We start from the raw sequence: 19,143 nt of genomic DNA, 5'->3' as shown, positions 1-19,143 counted from the left end.
GAAAGATTGAGGGCAGAAGGAGAAGGGGACGACGGGAGATGAGATGGCTGGATGGCATCACTGCCTCAATGGACATGAGTCTGAGCAAACTCCGGGAGTTGGTGATGGACAGGGAGGCCTGGCGTGCTGCAGTCCATGGGGTCACAAAGAGTCAGACACGACTGAGCAACTGGATTTAACTCGTGACTGGAAAGACAGAATGTGTGTGTTACTTCCAGGCAACAAAGGTTAGAAGAAATCAACACATGTTTTTGAAAATAAGAATGACCACTTGAAATACCGTTTGGGGAGATGAATCTGTTAGTGAAGTACGGACACACTAAGGAGGAAGAAGCTGTAGTCAGTGTTTCAGGGATTCAACAAATGTTTGCTAAAGTGACAGTCCATTTAAAGTTTATTATAATGCAAGAAATGTTGAAAATGATGATTGATTAAAAAAAAAACAACCCAGTGGAATGGATATAAAGCAGGATTGAAAGGTTTGTTCTGAGGTATAAGGCCTCAATACTTAAAGAAGACTAGTATCATAAATTGACCCTAAAAAAAAAAAAGATACAGATATCCAGTTAGAAGAAAAGTTAAAAAATAATGGCTTTTGTTTACTGAAATATCACTGTGTGCTACTCATTGTAGTACATGCTCTACAGACCCTATCTAATTTAGTCTCCACAAATACCCTGTGCCTTAGTGTTAATTATTCTCTTTTACAATCAAGGAAACAGAAGCTTACCTTAAATAATTTGCCAGAAGTCACAGAGGTGTAAGTGATGGTGTCAGGTAATGAAGTCAAGTTTAAGCACGTTGAGTGAGACAACATCACAAAAGAAATGTTAAAATACAATTTGGAAATTGAAATAGAAAGAAAATCAACTAGAGGTAGTATTGGCATGACTCTATTGTCTCAAGGTACCACCAAGTACTCCTGGCTTCTTAACAGCATACCAAAGTGAGGGTGTGAGGCTGGAAAGACAAATTCAGAATTTTTCATGGCTCTGCCCAAGAAAAGGCTAATAAAGAAATACCAAAAAAAAAAGATGGAAAAAAGACCAGAAAATTTTATGTACTCCCATAAATTAAAGAGTAGTTGGCCAATAAGATGGCCATTATTTAAAAAAAAAATAAAGTAATAAGTGCTGGTGAGAAGGTGAAGAAGTTGGAATCTTAGTGCATCGTTAGTGGGAAAGTAAAATGATACAGCCACTGTGGCAAGCAGTAGAGCAGTTTCTCAAAAAGAAAAGCAGGCAATTATGATCTAGGAATTCCATTTCTGGCATATACCACCCCCCTAAAGAACTGAAGGCAGGGGGAGGAGTCAAGATGGCAGAATAGGAAAATGTGGAATTCTCTTCTCACAAGTACATCAAGCATACGTCTGCAAATGAAAAAGTTCTCACAGAGTGACCGCTGAGCACAGGTGGAAGACCTCAGACATCTGAAAGGACAAGAAAAATCCTCACGCCACTTGGTAGGATGAAAGAAAGAAGAGGTGAAATGGGAAGGGACTACCGTGTGTCTCTGTGGAGAGGGGGCCGGGTTCACGGGCCAGCCATAGCCCTGTGCACCCCAGCCTGAGTCATGTGGCTCTTTGTGCAGAGGGAGCTGGGTGCTGGAAAGTGGAGTTTGGAGAGCAGACCAATGGAGGGGACAGCTGTTGGATATTAAGAGACAGCCTGAATGGACGGGAGTAAGAAATTCCCATCACTTCTGGCAGAAGAAGCCTGGGCCAGCAAAGAAGCAAGGTGCCATTGCAGAGTGACGCACCAGGTTGGGGGGGACTGCCATGGTAACCCCCTGCCCCACCCCCTGGCCCCTGCCTTCATAATCACTGGGAGAGGTACTCACCTGAGCAAAAACAAGACCTAGAGCTGACTGTGGCTCAGTTCATCAGGGTCTTATTGCAAAATTCAGGCTCAAATCGAAGAAAGCCGGGAAAACCACTAGGTCATTCAGGTAAGATGCAAATCAAATCCCTTATGATTTTACAGTGGAGGTGACAAATAGATTCAAAGGACTAGATCTGGTAGATAGACTGCCTGAAGAACTACAGAAGGAGGTTTGTAACACTGTACAGGAAGTGGTGACCCAAACCATCCCCAAGAAAAAGGAATGCAGGAAGTCAAAGTGGTTGTCTGAAGAGGGCTTACAAATAGCTGAGAAAAGAAGAGACATGAAAGGCAAAGAAGAAAGGGAAAGATAAACCCAGCTGAATGCAGAGTTCCAGACAATAGCAAGGAGAGATAAGAAAGGCTTCTTAACTGAACAATGCAAAGAAATAGAGGAAAACAATAGACTGGGAAAGACTAGAGATCTCTTTAAGAAAATTGGAGATACCAAGGGAACATTTCATGCAAAGATGGACACATAAAGGACAAAAATGGCGAAAAACTAACAGAAGCAGAAGAGACTAAGAAGAGGTGGCAAGAATACACAGAAGAACTGTGCAAAAAAAGAGAATTCTCAGAATGGGAGAAAATATTTACAAATGAAGCAACTGATAAGGGATTAATCTCTAAAATATACAAACAGCTCAAGTAGCTGAATATTAAAAAAAATCCAATCAATAAATGAGCAGAAGACCTACATAGACATTTCTCTAAAGAAGATATACAGATGGCCAACAGACACATGAAAAGTTGCTCAGCATCACTGATTATTAGAGAAATGCAAATTAAAACTGCAATAAGTTATCACCTCACACAAGTCAGAATGGCCATTATCAAAAAGTCTACAAATAAGAAATGATGGAAAGGGTGTGGGGAATGTAAAGTGGTGCAGCCACTAGAGAGAATAGTATGGATATTCCTTTAAAAGCTAAAAACAGAATGCCCATATGACCCAGCAATCCCACTCCTGGGCAGATTCCTGGAGAGAACTAAACTCCGCAAGATACATGTACCCCAATATTCACGGCAGCACTGTTTACAGCAGCCAGGACATGGAACCCCCTAAATGTCCATCAGCGGACGAATAGATAGAGAATGTGGCACATGTATACCACGTAGTATTATTCAGCCATAAGAAGGAATGAAACTGTGCCATTTCCAGATATATGGATGGACCTAGAGACTGTCAGAGAGAGTGAAATAAGTCAAATAGAAAAACAAATACAATATTGCTTATATGTGGAATCTAGAAAATGGTACAGATAACTTATTTGCAAAGCAGAAAAAGAGACACAGATGTAGAGAACAAATGTATGGATACCGAGGGGGGGGGAAGGGGAAGGTGGGATGGATTGAGAGACTGGGATTGACATATATACACTACCATGTATAAAACAGATAACTGTTGAGAACCTACTGTATAACACAGGAAACTCAATGCTCTGTGGTGACCTAAATAGGAAGGATATCTAAAAAAGTGTAGATCTACGTATACATGTAGCTGATTCACTCTGGTGTACAGCAGAAACTAATAAAACATTGTAAAGCAACTATACTCCAATAAACACTAATAATTAAAACAATCTGAACCCCTGCCAAAAAAAGTTGAGCTCAAGGACTCAAAAATATTTGTATGTTTGTTTCAGAGTAGCATCATTCACCATAGTCAAAAGGTGAAACAACATAAATATTCATCAAGAAATGAATAAATAATCTAACTATGGTACATACATGCAATGGAATATTATTCAGCCTTAGAATGAAATTTTATCACATTCTACAACATGGATGCACCTTGAAGACCTTATACTATGTATGTGAAATAAGTCAAATAAAAAAGATAAAATAATGTGTAAGTCTACTTACGTGAAGCACCTAAGAACAGCCAAATTCATAGAGACAGAAAATAGAGGAGTGGCTTCCAGAGACTGGGGGAGGAGGGAATGGGCAGTTATTCCTTAACGGGTACAGAATTTGAGTTTAGGAAAATGAAAAAGTTCTGGAGTTGGGTGGTGGTGAGAGCTGCACAATGATGTGAATATATCTGATGTTACTGAACTGTAACGGCATGGCAACCCACTCCAGTATTCTTGCCTGGAGAATTCCATGGACTGGTGGGCTACAGCCCATGGGGTCTCAAAGAGTTGAACATGACTGAAGCGACTTAGCATGCAACATGCATGCACTGAACTGCAAACTTAAAAGTGGGAACAGGAAACAACTACTGAGTTTCTGAGTTTCAACATAATAAATACAAGGAAAAAATTAAACAGCTAAAGTGGTAAATTTATAATATATGCGTGTATGTGTGTGTGTATGTGCATGTGTGTGTATTTTACCACAATTTAACAAAAAAGAAATTGGCCAAGCATAAAGTTGGAAGATGAACAGTTTCTCCTCTCTCTGTGTTGTGAGGCAGGAGAGACCCAGCTATTTAATATGTTCACCCAAAGGACAGTCCAACAAATCATCCTAAAGTGGCCGGCATTAGGGAAACAAGTTCAGCGTGCGGTTGCTGATTTTTGTGCTATGATCCATCTTATTAAAACAGAGATGTACACCCATGGCGGATTCATGTCAATGTATGGCAAAACCATACTGTAAAGTAAATAAATAAATAAATAAAAATATATAAAAAAATAAAAATAAATAAAACAGAGGCACTAGGATCAACAAATCGATTTCAAGAATCTGGTTGACAAATTCATTCGTTTAGTCCCTCCAAGAAACATCACCTTAAGTACAGTCATAGCCATCCCTGGACCCAAGGTGGCATCAGAGGGAATCTCAATTAATCATAATTGGGATTAAGGAATTACATAGAAGACTAAAAATAAGAATGTCTTCAGAGTGAGAGTTTTTCATCTTGGCACTGTGTGCCTCAGGCAGCATTCCAGCTCCAGTTTCCTGGAAGTATTTAGACACAGGATAGGACCAGATCTTCTGGGTTAAGGTAAAAGCAGGGAATGGACACCATCACTCAGAAGCCTCCTTCCCCGCCCCGTGACCCTGTAGGTAGGTCGTTTAGCCACGTGTTGTTTTCTGGAAAGTGTCTCACACAGACTTGGAGATTCCTCAAGCCTTCCTAGCTTGAGCAAAAAGACAAGGCACAGAGCTCCCAAGCTGGGCGAACACTCAGATGGGGTGAGGGAAAGCGGGCAGCATTTAGTGGAGACAATTCTCACAAACATTTCTCATCTCAGAGATGTTACAGCTCCTGACGGCTTCAATCTTTCATTTTAGAGATTTCTATTGATTAGGTAAGAATCACACACGTTTCGTCCACTGCACAGAGTTATCAAAGCAAACTTTTCCCCTAGGGCCATTTCCACAGGGGATGGGAATGATTGATTTTTATTGGTTCAGCTTCTAGGATACTCACATCTCAATCCAGCCAATTTTCTTTGGAGAGAGCCCACTCCAGTCCACTTAATTGTATTTTCTAACCAAAGACTTGAGAGAGATTTGTCATCTTTACAGTCCAGAGGGGATGAATCTCCAGACTCCTCTCCCAATTGTGTGTGCTGGTTTCTAAAGTTGGTGATCGAAGAAGGGAGTCAGGCTTCGGGGAAACAGAAATCACATGAAATTATAAAGCTGAAAATACAGTGACTGAAATGTAAGCAAAAAAAAAACACCTAATCTGGGCATCAAGGATTTCAAAGGTCTGAGAAGAAACAATTTGCTTTATGCTTTCAACTTTTATTGGACAAAAATTACTATAACAGTCTTTTACTTGGATTTGAACAAAGAAAAACCATACATTGACTAAGAAAGTCATCCCTTCAGTTCTCTGACACATCCTCCTTTCTGTTTCCCTTCTCTTGGGGCTCACTCTGGACTCCCACGAACCTCTCATCACCCCAACCCCTGCTTATTTTAACTTTCATTTAACTCATACCAAATTTCCCAAGTCTCCCTGTCTCAGCAATAGCTTGCTCTGGGGTGTGGAAATGAAGATCCAGAGAAAATTAAGAACATTAACCTAGCTTGGAACTTTGGAAAAATTAATGACCATGGTAAAGGGAAGTCCTCCTCCATTCTCTTGCAAATGGAAAAGGAGCCTAACTTAGAATGAGATTCTCTAGCACATGGACACTTTCCAGCCCTCAATTATGCACTTTCTCCTATTAAATATGCAAGCAGCCCTGACAGTTTCTTCACAATGAACTTCTCTTAGCCCATAGATTCTGTAGTATGTTGCATCTTTCTGTTTTGTACATCTATTTCTTTTCATCTTCCCTATCACACTGCAATATTCCTGAGGACCAAGTAACTGTTTCTTAGCTTCTTCTACAGCAACACAAAAACAAAAACTCCCCACAACGTTGGGCGAGACTTCGAAAATGTTACAATATACTGTTACAAAGTGATAATATCACTTATGATTTTTTTAATAAATTTTTGTCACAATAAATTGTACAACCAAAGAAGTACTAGACTTCAAAGAACTCACCAAAGAGTTGCTTGATGGTTTCCTTTTCCTTTCTTTTCTTTCCTTTTTCTTTCTTTCTCTTTCTCTCTCTCTTTCCCCCTCTCCTCTCTCTTTCCTTTTTTTTTTGTAACTCTCACAGCCATTTTGTAAACCCCTGAAAATATTAGCTAATGATCAATCATAATTTTCAACACATTGTTATCAGCTTATTTTTTAACCTATGTTTTCATACTACTAAACTTGATATACTGCTTTATTTATCCCACTGGCTCAAAATCATTTTTTGATGACTTCAAAATTACTGCCAATGATTCCCTCCAAGAAAATACTTTACCTCTACCAAAGTAAAACAAAGGAACAGGCTATCCTCAAACTGGAACACAATAAATTTTGACCATTGATAACTGCAATCAGTTCCATCAAGGAGCAGAGGGCAGGTCCCCACACCAAACAATTTTCTGTGAGACCGCCTGAGGGTCCTACAATTCAACTCAATTCTGATACTATCTATCTGGACATAGCATCAGATTCCACAGGTTAAGGGATCAGTCCTACAAGACTGCCCCTCCCCTCTTAGACATCAATCACAAGTCCCACTTGTCACCTAGGCTTGTAACCAACCAGCTATAGATTGAAGGTTCCGACACCCCCTCCTCCTCAGGTTTGGTTAATTTGCTAGAATGGCTTACTGAGTCAGAATAACATTTTCCTTACTAGATTATGTTTCCTTGCTAGATTATGGGGCTTCCCTCATAACTCAGCTGGTAAAGAAACCACCTGCAATGCAGGAGACCCCAGTTCGATTCCTGAGTCAGGAAGATCTGCTGGAGAAGGGATAGGCTACCCACTCCAGTATTCTTGGGCTCCCCTTGTGGCTCAGCTGGCAAAGAATCCTCCTGCAATGTGGGAGACCTAGGTTTGATATCTGGGTTGGGAAGATCCCCTGGAGAAGGGAAAGGCTATCCACTCCAGTATTCTGGTCTGGAGAATTCCCTAGTCCATGGGGTTGCAGAGTCAGACACAACTGAGTGACTTTTACATTCACTTTTCACTTACTAGATTATTAGTTTATTATGAAAGGACATCACTTTCTCTGAAAGTGTGTCAATTTGGCCAAATTTCCATGTGTTCACCAACTGAGAATCTTTCCAAAGTCCATCTTTTTGGCTTTTTATGGTGGTTTCATTGCACAGGCATAACAGATCAAATCACTGACCACGAGGATTGATTTTTCTTTGGGGGATATGAAAGCCTCTGCTTGTGGTCCAACATTCTTGAAGTTAACTTCTATATGCAAGGTAAGATCAGTGCCTTTGGCACTACAACTGTAAACACAGCACATCCTCGGTCCTCAAGGAGTATTACTGTCTACAGGCGAAGAGGAGGTGCTTACTCAAAGACAAGAGAAACTGTTTCTGTGAGTGAAATGTTTATGTGCTAGGAGAGAAAACAGGAAAGAAGCAGTTGTTACTTTAGTTGTGTATGTTGTGGGCAAAGAGACCCTAACAGAAGTTCTCATGAAGGGAAACTTTCAATATCTATATCCATCATTCAGGTAAAGCTACTAAAGACAAGCTTCTTGAATTTGTGGGTAACACAGAGCAGGGCACGATGGCCAGTGAACTGATTAGCAAAAGCAAGATTCTGAAATGATTCTACAAACCCAAATGACAGGGAAAGTTAACAAGATGAATCTACACAGTTATGAATGTGGAGTAACAAATGGGTTCACACCAGTGCTTATGGGGGAGAGATCACAAGAGTTGTAGCAGATCACATAAACTCAACAGCCATAAAATTTCATCCAAATATTCCTCCCAGAGCTCTTTCAAACCCCTTCATGTACCTGCTCATCTTTGAGGTTCACACAAACTCTATGAGGGCTGCGCAGGCAAGTTTCACTATTCCCACTTTAGCAGGGGGACATGGTCACAGGACATAAACGACTTGACCAAGGTTCTGCTGCAACTTAAAAAAAGTGAGAACCAAGCTTTCCTGGTGACTCAGACAGTAAAGAATCTGCCTGCAAAGGGGTTCAATCCCTGGGTTTGGAAGATCCCCTGGAGAAGGAAATGTCAACCCACTCCAGTATTCTTGCCTGGAGAATCCCATGGACAGAGGAGTCTGTCTGGCTACAGTCCACGGGGTTGCAAAGAGTTGAACACAACTGAGCAACTAAACTTTCACTTTCTTTCACCTTGGATCACATAGATTTGATCACACAGAATGACTTCACAATCAAGGAATCTCAACAACAATCAGAATTCCATGGTCAGTTTCAGGCACATTTTATAAAGGATGTTGACAATAAAGGATCCCTCCATCCATTGGAGGTAGTTAAGGTGATGAAACCTCTGGACATCATGGCATATAAGAAATGTTTGGAGGAGTTTTGCCAAGAACAGAAAAGACATAAGAACTACTGTCTGCAAATATCTGAGGATCTGTGATGCGGAAAAAAATTAGACTCATCTGTGAAGGTTCACGGGGCAGAACCAACACAACTGTATGAAAGTGACAGCAAGAGGAAGCTTTCAGACACTGTAAAGGAGGGCATTCTATCATTTAGAATTAGGAAAGATGAGCCTGCAAGAGTGAATCCACCATCCAAGGGCAGATTAGAGCATAGGCTGCGGACAGTCATAAATTGCAGTCGTTGAAAGAATTCCTGCCTAAAAATAAAAACTTCATGGCTTCTCAGATCTCTTGCAACTGACTCTATTACTTAAATAAAAAACTACTTCACTAGGAAATTGACATTCCAATGCTAGACCTTCAAAGTATGCTTAAAGAACATGCTGACACCATGAGTTAGCACCATCTTCATCTGGGTCATAAAAACATCATAAACAGTCATAAGGCTATTCACATAACATGATTTTTGCCATTTGCTAGTCTTCATAACCTTCCATGAATGAGAAAGGGGCTTGAATGACTATCCCAGAGAACTGAAGTGACAAGTTTAAGGTGATGTGGCAAGTTAGTAGTGAAATCAGAGCCAGAAAACTAGTCTTCCCTTAGATTTATTGAGATCTCGGTAACAATATTAGTTTTTAAAAAATTGACTACTAGTTCTAGCTCTTACTATGGGACAATTACTTCTTTAAACCCTTTACATCTGTGATGTCACTCAACCTTCACAAAAACCTATCAGATGAGAACTATTACATCCCCATTTTATAGGTTAAGAAACTAAGAGCAGAGAGGTTAAGTAACTCACCTAAGAAAACAGGTCCTTCGTGGCAGGGTGAGATTTCAAACCTAGGCAATCTGACTCCAAAACCCATTACTCACAACCACTAGCTTTGTTTTCCTTCCAGAAATTGTTTTATTTGTGAGAGAGAAAGGGGAAGTCCCCATACTTATACATCACAGCTTCTGTGGAATGTGTTGCCAAAGGAACCAGATAAGCAGGTTTGGAAGCCATGAGAGCTGGGAAAGACTCTACCTTAGGAGACATCTCCCTGTCTCCTTCAGCTTATCCCTCCCAATATGAAGGATGGCTGCAGATGCTTCTGCTCACCGATGGGATGACGGAAATGAACGGAGCAAGCTGCAAACTTGAGACTCAGCAGTTCTGATAATCAGCCCGGACTGAAATGTGGCCGAGGTTCAGGCAAACTCTGTGAAGCAGGGGTGGTCCACAGAAGAGTAGAAGGCAGAATCCACGTTTGACCCTTTACCGGAGAGAGAGAAAGACAAAAGTGAAATAATGGGTACCACAGATAACTGTTTATTCCTTTCCAGCACAACAAGCAAATAAACTGCCACTGGTGCCTCCAAACTTCATACAGGGTAATATTCCTTTAATGGAATGCTTTTAGAGAAGAGTCATAAAAATAAATTGAAAAGTGCTTTCTGCTGGCTACAGCTGGCATAAGCAGCATCTGAGCAAACAGGATAACACAAGGCTTAACTTAGCATCGCCATTTTTATTACTCACCCGCGACAGGTCTTACAATAGTATAAATTCACTTAAAAAATGGACTCTTTTCCCCATCACCACCCCTCCTCTCAGCACCGCGCACCCAACAGCCTCCTGTGTTCATTCTGAGCAGCATAATTACAGGTCTTTTTATGATTTAGGTTTGAGACCAATTAGCTGATACTGCAAGCCTTTCAAATGCCAGCTTCCCTCTCTTGGCACTCCCTGTTCTGCTGGGATTTACCTGCGCGCCTGTAAAAGGCAAATGTTTTGTGAGGAACGGAGAACTCGGGTCTGTTGGTGGATAGGTTCCCTCCTCCCCCCTCTTCTCTTGCTCTCATCTGCCCTTGCGTCTTGGGTGCACCTGGTCTCTAAAATTGTCACAGTGTGAAATACGCACTGAATATTCATGCCGGGTGCCCACACTGCTGCTGAGAACAGGTAGTTGCGTCGTAGAGCTGCCAGTGGCTGCCTCCTCCAATCGCCTTTCCTATTGGTGGAGCTGCAGCTGCATGCTGCGTGGTGCTCTGCCGCCATTTTGAAGCCTGGTAGCCATGACGGAAGAGTTCAAGACTCCGGAAAGGCACCACCTGCGAGCCTGGCCTCCCCCGCTGCCCCGTCCCTAATGTCTTCCCCTCCGCAGTCATCATAGACTAAGGCTACAGCAATGGTCGTAACGTCATATATTCAGCAGAGATCTACGTCATTAACGAACAAGCACGAATTGTATAAAGCCCCATGGACCACTGGAGGATTCAAGGGTGAATAAGGTTCCCTGCTCTCAATGTGTTTTTAACCGAATGTAAGGAGACTCAACTTACTCACATAAAGGATAACTTAGGATACAAGGCAGGATGTGGCAAGTGCTCTATGGAATAGACAGTAAGTTCAAACAAAGATTTTGCCACGGGGACCTGAGCAAACAGAGTCTCTAGCCATCTACCCTGTAGCAAGCACTTTTCAAAAATTGTGTTCAACCCTTATACAACCCTTTAAGATACATATAGTATGTATAATTATAATCCTTTATGGTAAATATAAGGCTTCTCTGGTGGCTCAGACCAGATGCAGGAGACCTGGGCTCTGTCCCTGGGTCAGGAAGATCCCCTGGAGGAGGAAATGGCAACCCACTCCAGTATTTTTGCCTGGAGAATCCCACGGACGGAGGAGTCTGGTGGGCTGCAATCCATGGGGTCCCAAAGAGTAAGACAGGACCCAACGACTAACACTTTCACTTTTAGTTTCAAGGTATACATAATTATATGTTATACCTGAAGCATTTTCAAAATTAAAAAAAAAAAGCCTCGCAAAAACCTTTCCAAGATCACACAACTAGTAAGTGACAAAAACTGAAATTGTGATTTCTGGTGGGACACCAAAAGCTTTACCATCGTATCTTGTTTCCTCCCTACAGATCAGCAGAGATGAAGTTTAGTGTACATTCTGCTGGTGGTTGTGGAATGGTTGTAGAAGGAAGTATAAGAATATTCGAGAAGGAAAAGTGGGCTAATTTGGATAGAATAGAGGAATTAAGAAGACCATAAAATACACAATATGAAGCTAGAAAGAGATTTACAAAGCTAACCTGAGATACATTATTAAATTAACAATCCAACAATATATTGGGGTATTACATAGCCATTTAAAAAACTCTGAAGACTAGGTAGAATTATGAAAGATGCTAATGCTGTAATGTTAAGTAAATGAAATAATAGGAAGATAAAGCAGAATACAAAGTACTTTCCGGTTGCAACAATGTGGAAGTAAGTATTGATAGGGTTTTGCATAAAACTTTTAGTTAATATTGTTTTAGAGGAAAAAAACAAGTCCATCCCCTGGGCATATGCATGACTATATTTACACTTTTCCAGACAGATGGTTTTCTTCCCTCTGCTAACAGATTTCCATGGAGAGAAATCTAATGCCCTCACTGTGTTATTTTAGTGCCTTGCAACCCCATTTCCTCAAGTCTAGCCTCCATCCCCTACCGATGCAATTTCACCCCACAGTTGGCTTCTGTCTCTGTGAGCTAACCACTGGCTTAAAATTTTTAGCATGCTTTGGGTTCCAGAGATAGTGAATGTAAGATTGACGTTCCCCCCAGCTCTCTTTTTGTATTCTGAACCCTAGCTCTGATGATACTCTTGATATGACTGAGAAGGTAGAAGGAAGGGAATGAAACAATCTAAGCGTCATAACTTACCAAACCGATTATTTTCCTATCTTCTGCTTTTTTCATGCTACTTACAATGATTCCATTTAATCTCCCAATATCATTCATATCTAGTCACTGAAAAGCTCCCTTACTCTCTAAAATCTATCTCTCTACTATTTACCAGTGATAGTGTTGTTGTTGTTCAGTCACTCAATCATGTCCGATTCTTTGCGACTCCGTGGACTGCAACACACCAGGCTTCCCTGTCCTTCACTATCTCCCTGAATTTGCTGAAACTGATTTCCATTGAGTCAATGATGCCATTCAACCGTCTCATCCTCTGTTGCCCGCTTCTCCTCCTGCCCTCTTTCCCAGCATCAGGGTCTTTTCCAATGAGTCAGCTCTTTGTGTCAGGTGGCCAAAGTATTGGAGCTTCAGCTTCAGCATCAGTCCTTCCAATGGATATTCAGGACTGATTTCCTTTAGGGTGGACTGGTTTGAGCTCCTTGCTGTCCAAGGGACTCTCAACAGTTTTCTCCGGCACCACAGTTCAAAAGCATCAATTTTCTGGTTCTCAGCCTTCTTTATGGTCCAACTCTCTCATCCGTGCATGACTACTGGAAAAACTGTAACTTTGACGATATGAACCATTGTTGGCAAAATGTTGTTTTTGCTTCTTAATACACTGTCTAGGTTTGTCATAGCTTTTCTTCCAAGGGACAAGTGTCTTTTAATTTCATGGCTACAGTCACCATCCACAGTGATTTTTGGAGTCCAAGAATATAAAGTATGTCACTGTTTCCATTGTTTCCCCATCTATTTGCCATGAAGTGATGGGACTGGATGCCATAATCTTGGGTTTTTGAATGTGGAGTTTTAAGCCAGCCTTTTCACTCTCCTCTTTCATCTTCATCAAGTTCCTTTTTTTTTTTTTTTACCTTTAGATCCTTTTTGCTTTCTGCCATTAGGTGTCATCCGCATATCTGAGGTTATTGATATTTCTCCTGGCAATCTTGATTCCAGCTTGTGCTTCATCTAGCCCAGCATTTCACATGATGTACTCTGCATATAAGCTAAATAAGCAGGGTGACGATATACAGCCTTGATGTACTCCTTTCCCAATTTGGAACCAGTCAGTTGTTTCATGTTCGGTTCTAAGTGTTGTTTCTTGACGTGCATGCAGATTTCTCAGGAGGCAGGTCAGGTGGTCTGGTATTCCCATCTCATTAAGAATTTTCCACAGTTTGTTGTGATCCACACAGTCTAAGGCTTTGTAGTCAATGAAGCAGAAGTAGATATTTTTCTGGAATTCCCTTGCTTTTTCTATGATCCATCAGATGTTGACAATTTCATCCCTGGTTCCTCTGTCTTTTCTAAATCCAGATTGTACATCTGGAAGTTCTCAGTTCACATACTGTTGAAGCCTAGCTTGAAGGATTTTGATCATTACCTTGCTAGTATGTGAAGTGAGTGCAATTGTGCAGTAGTTTGAACATTCTTTGGCTTTGCCCTTCTTTGGGATTGCAAGGAAAACTTTCCTTTCAGATGTCATTACTATTATCCCTTTACATCTTCCCATCTATCCTCATGCCAGAATAGTATGACTCTTGACAAAGTTAGATAAACCCCACCCATTTCCTTTTATGAATTGATATCAATAAGCCCTATTAAGAGAGTTCTTTGCCCATTCTGATTCTCTGTTCCAAGGATAGTACTGAGCTCTACCATACATAGTCACTGCTAAGATGGGAAAATTAAAACATAGCCTTGAATAAAAAGGGTTATATGAGAGGATACGAATATATCAGCAGAGATAGATAGATGAATGGATAGATAGATAGATAGATAATGGATGGATAGATAGGTAGACAGATAACAGATAGAGATAAATACAAGCCAGGATCACCTAAGCAGAAAAAGGGATGCTATGAAGCAAAGTTAATAACCAAACCCATTGGTAAGTCCCCAGATCTGTGGCAGCCAAATGGGAAAGGCAAAGCCAGAAGAGAAATCTGAGCTCAAGAACCAGCTGTAGAATTTTCCAAGTGAAAATCAGAATCCTATGTAAGGAGTGGCTGAATTATTTGGATGCATTAAATTTTGTTGCTGCCTCTTTACAAGGTCCATGATTTCCCCCTTCCCTTGTCTCACTAGGAGGCACTCTGAATCAGACACCTGACCCTCACACAGGAGGAGGTCTGACACCATCAGCTGTCAGGCCCTTGTACTTTTTCAAGATGCCCCCTTTACTACTTCTGACCCTCACCCACATTCTGCCTGGTTCCATTGCACTGCTTGTCATCGCTCCACACTTGAGAGCTGCCTGTCTCTAGAGTGCAGTGGCCCACTTTCTCTGACATGCTCTCAGTCACTCACAAAACTCATTCTTTGTCACATTGTCCCCAGCACCCCTTGGCAATTTGTAACTCCATCTTCAAGGCTCCCATAGCATTTTGTCAGAGGGCTTATCAACATGTTATAATTGCTTGCCTAAATGTCTCTCTTCTGGACTCTATAAGGAGTCCCTTATAGACTGACTACTTTTCTTGTCCCCATGCCTAGCATTTTGCTTGGCATACCATAGGTACTCAATGTATATTTCTTAGATAAATGAATCAAATATAGCTTATTCCATGTTCACCTATTCACTTCATTATCCTCTAAGATCTTGCAAATCAAGAGTGGCAATTTCCTAAAACAAACAGTATGACACTTAATAGATGTCGCTATCACAGTTAACAGCCAGCAAATAGCCTCAGTCAGGAAAAATAATTAACGTGCCCAGATACTGTGTTTCTGTGCAGCTCTTTATTCCCAGGGCAACTCCTCTAGGTAAGAACTCTGTCTCTGAAAGCACATGCAAATATATTTTCTGAGACTAGTTCTGGAGAGTACAGTGCAAGATTGTGAAATTCGAAACACACCTGGGAAATTCAGACATGATCTCAATAATAAGAGCTGTAATCAAGGAAGAAACCCTTACTTAAGCAAATAATTTGCCTTGGGAGTAAAAAGCTGAACACGATGTTCTTCACACACAGGGACTTCAGTTGGCATTTTGTCTTCACTCTGCATAGATCTCGCTGAACAAATCACCAAAATAAAATATTTACACTATGCCTACCATAGTAGAAATGGTCTTCCAATCAGAGAAGAAATTGATGTGGTGGGAATAAGAGAGAGAGCGAGTAGGATAAAGAGTGCTTAAAATTAATAGAAAGTGCCATCCAAGGGCAAAGCAATTTGACCCAAATTCTCCCCAAGTGAGGGTAACATGAATGGTAATGAATTAGGTCTTAACTCTGCAGTTTTGTGGATGATTTGCAGACATCAGATTGTGCGATGTTATAGACACAATCCTCAACTTTCAAGAGAGAGAGAAAAGTTGATGCAGAAAAATACACTTTGACTAGATAAACAATAGCCAGACAACTGTATATCACAGCAAGATATAATGTCAGGTGTGGAATCAGATAAATTGCAAATAACAGTGGAGAAACAACTGAACCTTGAGGACTATCAGCAGATAAACCAGATGAAGTGGATAAAGGCTCATTGGGTGGAGATGAAGGTGAAGCTTTCCTGGCAGAAAAGCAGGGGTAAGTAGACAGAGGAAGTAGTGGATTAGCGATGGAGCCTGAGCATCTAGATTAAAAGCTGCAGTCAACTTTCCAAAAGTCAGAGAAAATAATAGCAAGAAACGATAAAGTATAATGGTAGTAGTGTCAGTTGTGATAAGCAGATAATTTGTTACCCCATACAGCCTGAGGTCCCTTTCCAGAGGCAAGCAGAAATCCAAGTTCCTGGACTTATCAACCTGTACGGTCAACAAGAGAAGATGCAATGCAAAGAGCAGCAAGAATCATAGACAGTTTGCACTGAAAGGGACCTTTCAATTCAGTTCAGTTCAGTTCAATTGCTCAGTCTTGTCTGACTCTTTGCAACCGCATGTACTGTAGCATGCCAGGCTTCCCTGTCTATCACCAATTCCTGGAGCTTGCTCAAACTCATGTCCATGGAGTCAGTGATGCCATCCACCCATCTTATCCTCTGTTGTCCCCTTCTTCTGCCTTCAATCTTTCCCAGCATCAAGGTGTTTTCAAATGAGTCAGTTCTTCACATCAAGTAGACAAAGTATTGGAGCTTCAGCCTCAGCATCAGTCCTTCCAATGAATATTCAGGACTGATTTCCTTTAGGATTGACTAGTTGGATCTCCTTGCAGTCCAAGGGACTCTCAAGATTCTTCTCCAACACCACAGTTTAAAAGCATCAATACTTCAGTGCTCAACTTTCTTTATAGTCCAACTCTCACATCCATACATGACTACTGGAAAAACTATAGCTTTAGCTAGATGGATCTTTGTTGGCAAAGTAATGTCTCTGCTTTTAAATATGCTGTCAAGGTTAGCCATAGCTTTTCTTCCAAGAAGCAAGTGTCTTTTCATTGAAAATCTTTTAATTTCATGGCTGTAGTCACCACCTGCAGTAATTCTGGAGCCCAAGAAAATGAAGTCTTTCACTGTTTCCATTTTTTCCCCATCTGTTTGCCACGGAGTGATGGAACTGGATGCCATGATCTTAGTTTTTGAAAGTTGAGTTTTAAGTCAACTTTTTCACTCTCTTCTTTCATTTTCATCAAGAGGCACTTTAGTTCTCTTACTTTCTGCCATAAGGGTAGTGTCATCTGCATATCTGAGGTTATTGATATTTCTCCCAGCAATCTTGATTCCAGCTTGTGCTTCATTCAGCCTGGCATTTCACATGATGTACTCTGCATATATATGAAAGGGACCTTAGCAATTATATACAGCAGCCTCCTTTTCCAGGACAACAGACTATCTTGTTTTCCTTCCCACCTCACTGGGCATGTCTTCTCAACTCCTTTTCTGGTCTCTGTTTCTCTTTCCCTCTTCTAAATATTGGGACGGGTCCCTTTCTTCCGTAAGCACTCATTCCCTAAGTGATCTCTTTCAGTTTCCAAGATTTAGATATCTAAAAGATTACTTCCACATCCGTATTCCTAGCCTTGATGTCTCTCTCAGCTGAGCTCCTAACTTGTATACTCAATTTCATGCTTGGCGTCTCCCATTGAATGGCTTCCAGGCATGTCCAAAAAATAGAGTTCTTGATTCTGCTTTTTCTACCCAGATCAGTCCCTCTCTGGTTTCCTCCATCTAAATGAAGTTACCTCAATCTACCCATTTGCCCAAGCCAAAACCTGGGTTCCATCTTTGGTTCCTTTTTTTTTCTCTTTCTCTCTCATCAACCATATTTCATCTGTTGACAAGTCATACTAATTAATTTGTTAGTGGCAAATTGGTGTATCCATTCTATTTCCACGGCCACTACCCCGACTCAAGTCACCATTCAAGTTCATCTAGAGTAGCTGCCCACTTAGCCCTCGCTTCTGTTCTGAGAGCATGTCCTTGAAGTTCATTCCCTACACAGTGGCCAAAGTGACCTTCCAGAAAGATTTTTTAAATAGTATAAATGGGATAAATCATTGTTAAATGCTGACTGATACACAGAAACAATTGTTGGGCAGAACTTAGTGGCATGATAATCCTAAGTGAATGTAACTTCAATCCGGCCAAATCTTTCTATCGCATCATGGCCCGCTGTGCACTCAGTGTTTCTGCCGGCCCTGCCACGTGTGCTAACATTGCACCACCCCTTCTTAGGGGCTGCTTGGGCTATACATCTGCCTGCTCAATTTTGAACACAAATAGCAAGCATGCTTTCCATTACTTTCTCCTCCCTCACTTCTGGAACGTTATTTCTAAATTGTCATATGAATGCTGCCAAAAATCTGGACTTTAGAAATATGCAAATGGTTAACAACATTGCTCACATTTCTTTTGGATATCGAGTGAAGCACGGTCATTGCTATAGAGCCTCCTAGCCTCCTTCTTCCTAGCAGAAGCAACTCTGGGTTTTGGGGACTTTCTCATTTTCATTAACTCCCCACACCACACACACACACCTCTCAAATTGTAACATATAGGTCAGTGTTTATGTCCAAAGTTGCATTAAACCCATTAAGCTAGGGATGAAGGGGAGAGAGAACGCTGCTTGTTTGCCTACTTATGAGTGTTAGAATAAGGGTTCTAACGTGCCCCAGAGACTCTGGATTCTGAATAATATAATGATGTGCACTGCTCAAAGCACTATCACAGTCATTATGTCATTATTCAGCCCAATAGTGCTACAGCTCTAGGTCCTAACACCTCTATTTTGCAAAAGAGAAAACTGAGGCTCACAAGGCAAAGTCGCATGGTAACATTACGGAACCGTGACGAAAAATCCTGAGAGCATGGTAAAAGCACTCACATCGACCCCTGAATGAGGTTAGGGGGTAGTATTTCAGCAAGGTTCCCTATTACTTATTGGAAACCAAGGGAAACCCCTCCCTGTCACGGAGCCCCTTGCCCGGCACCCTTTCCCGTAGCTGCAATGAGCACCTGGTGACCCCATCCCCAGGGGCTCTATTTCCTGGAGGGAGATCCCCAGGTTGTCTTTCTGCCTCCTCCCTCACCAGGACCGTTCTGTGGGTGCAGGCGTCCTTGCTGCAGGGACAGCCTCACATTCACAGTCCCGGGCCCACCCCGGGGAAAGGCCACTGATTAGACCGTGGGCTCTTGCCACCCACATTCCAATCTAAGGCCGGAGGCCCTGTCAGACGGCCCCTCCATCCTCATCAGCTCTCCCCACTGAGTGTTACCATGCAGACAGAGAAGAATGACA

The 19,143-nt window shown here is 41.5% G+C and overlaps 1 protein-coding gene and 2 long non-coding RNA genes across 11 annotated transcripts in view; 1 reads left to right on the top strand and 2 right to left on the bottom strand.

The window, feature by feature from the left end:
* Window positions 1-376: 376 nt before the first annotated feature.
* On the bottom strand, window positions 377-4,188 carry LOC145504538 (uncharacterized). The gene is made up of 2 exons (XR_014052287.1): window positions 731-4,188; window positions 377-537 (listed from the first exon to the last, which is right to left on the bottom strand). It is a non-coding gene; the product is annotated as an uncharacterized LOC145504538 (long non-coding RNA).
* A 993-nt stretch (window positions 4,189-5,181) lies between these two features.
* On the bottom strand, window positions 5,182-10,904 carry LOC145504535 (uncharacterized). Of its 2 annotated transcripts, XR_014052284.1 has the most exons (3): window positions 10,644-10,900; window positions 9,842-9,995; window positions 5,182-5,445 (listed from the first exon to the last, which is right to left on the bottom strand). It is a non-coding gene; the product is annotated as an uncharacterized LOC145504535 (long non-coding RNA). The 2 variants fall into 2 exon arrangements; XR_014052283.1 differs by lacking the exon at window positions 5,182-5,445 and having other exon boundaries at window positions 9,623-9,995; window positions 10,644-10,904.
* The window catches only part of LOC145504534 (uncharacterized), a 52,792-nt gene continuing 44,427 nt past the window's right edge, over window positions 10,779-19,143 (top strand). For all 8 annotated transcript variants that reach the window (XR_014052281.1, XR_014052277.1, XR_014052282.1 and 5 more), the window contains exon 1: window positions 10,779-11,125. The gene's annotated coding sequence lies outside the window, so the exon portion shown is untranslated. The remainder of the gene's footprint in view (window positions 11,126-19,143) is intronic.

This window comes from Giraffa tippelskirchi, chromosome 5 (assembly GCF_054371585.1).
Source record: "Giraffa tippelskirchi isolate mGirTip1 chromosome 5, T2T-mGirTip1v1.2.pri, whole genome shotgun sequence".
Classification (NCBI taxonomy): Eukaryota; Metazoa; Chordata; class Mammalia; order Artiodactyla; family Giraffidae; genus Giraffa; species Giraffa tippelskirchi.
This window is presented reverse-complemented; position numbering and strand designations above follow the sequence as displayed.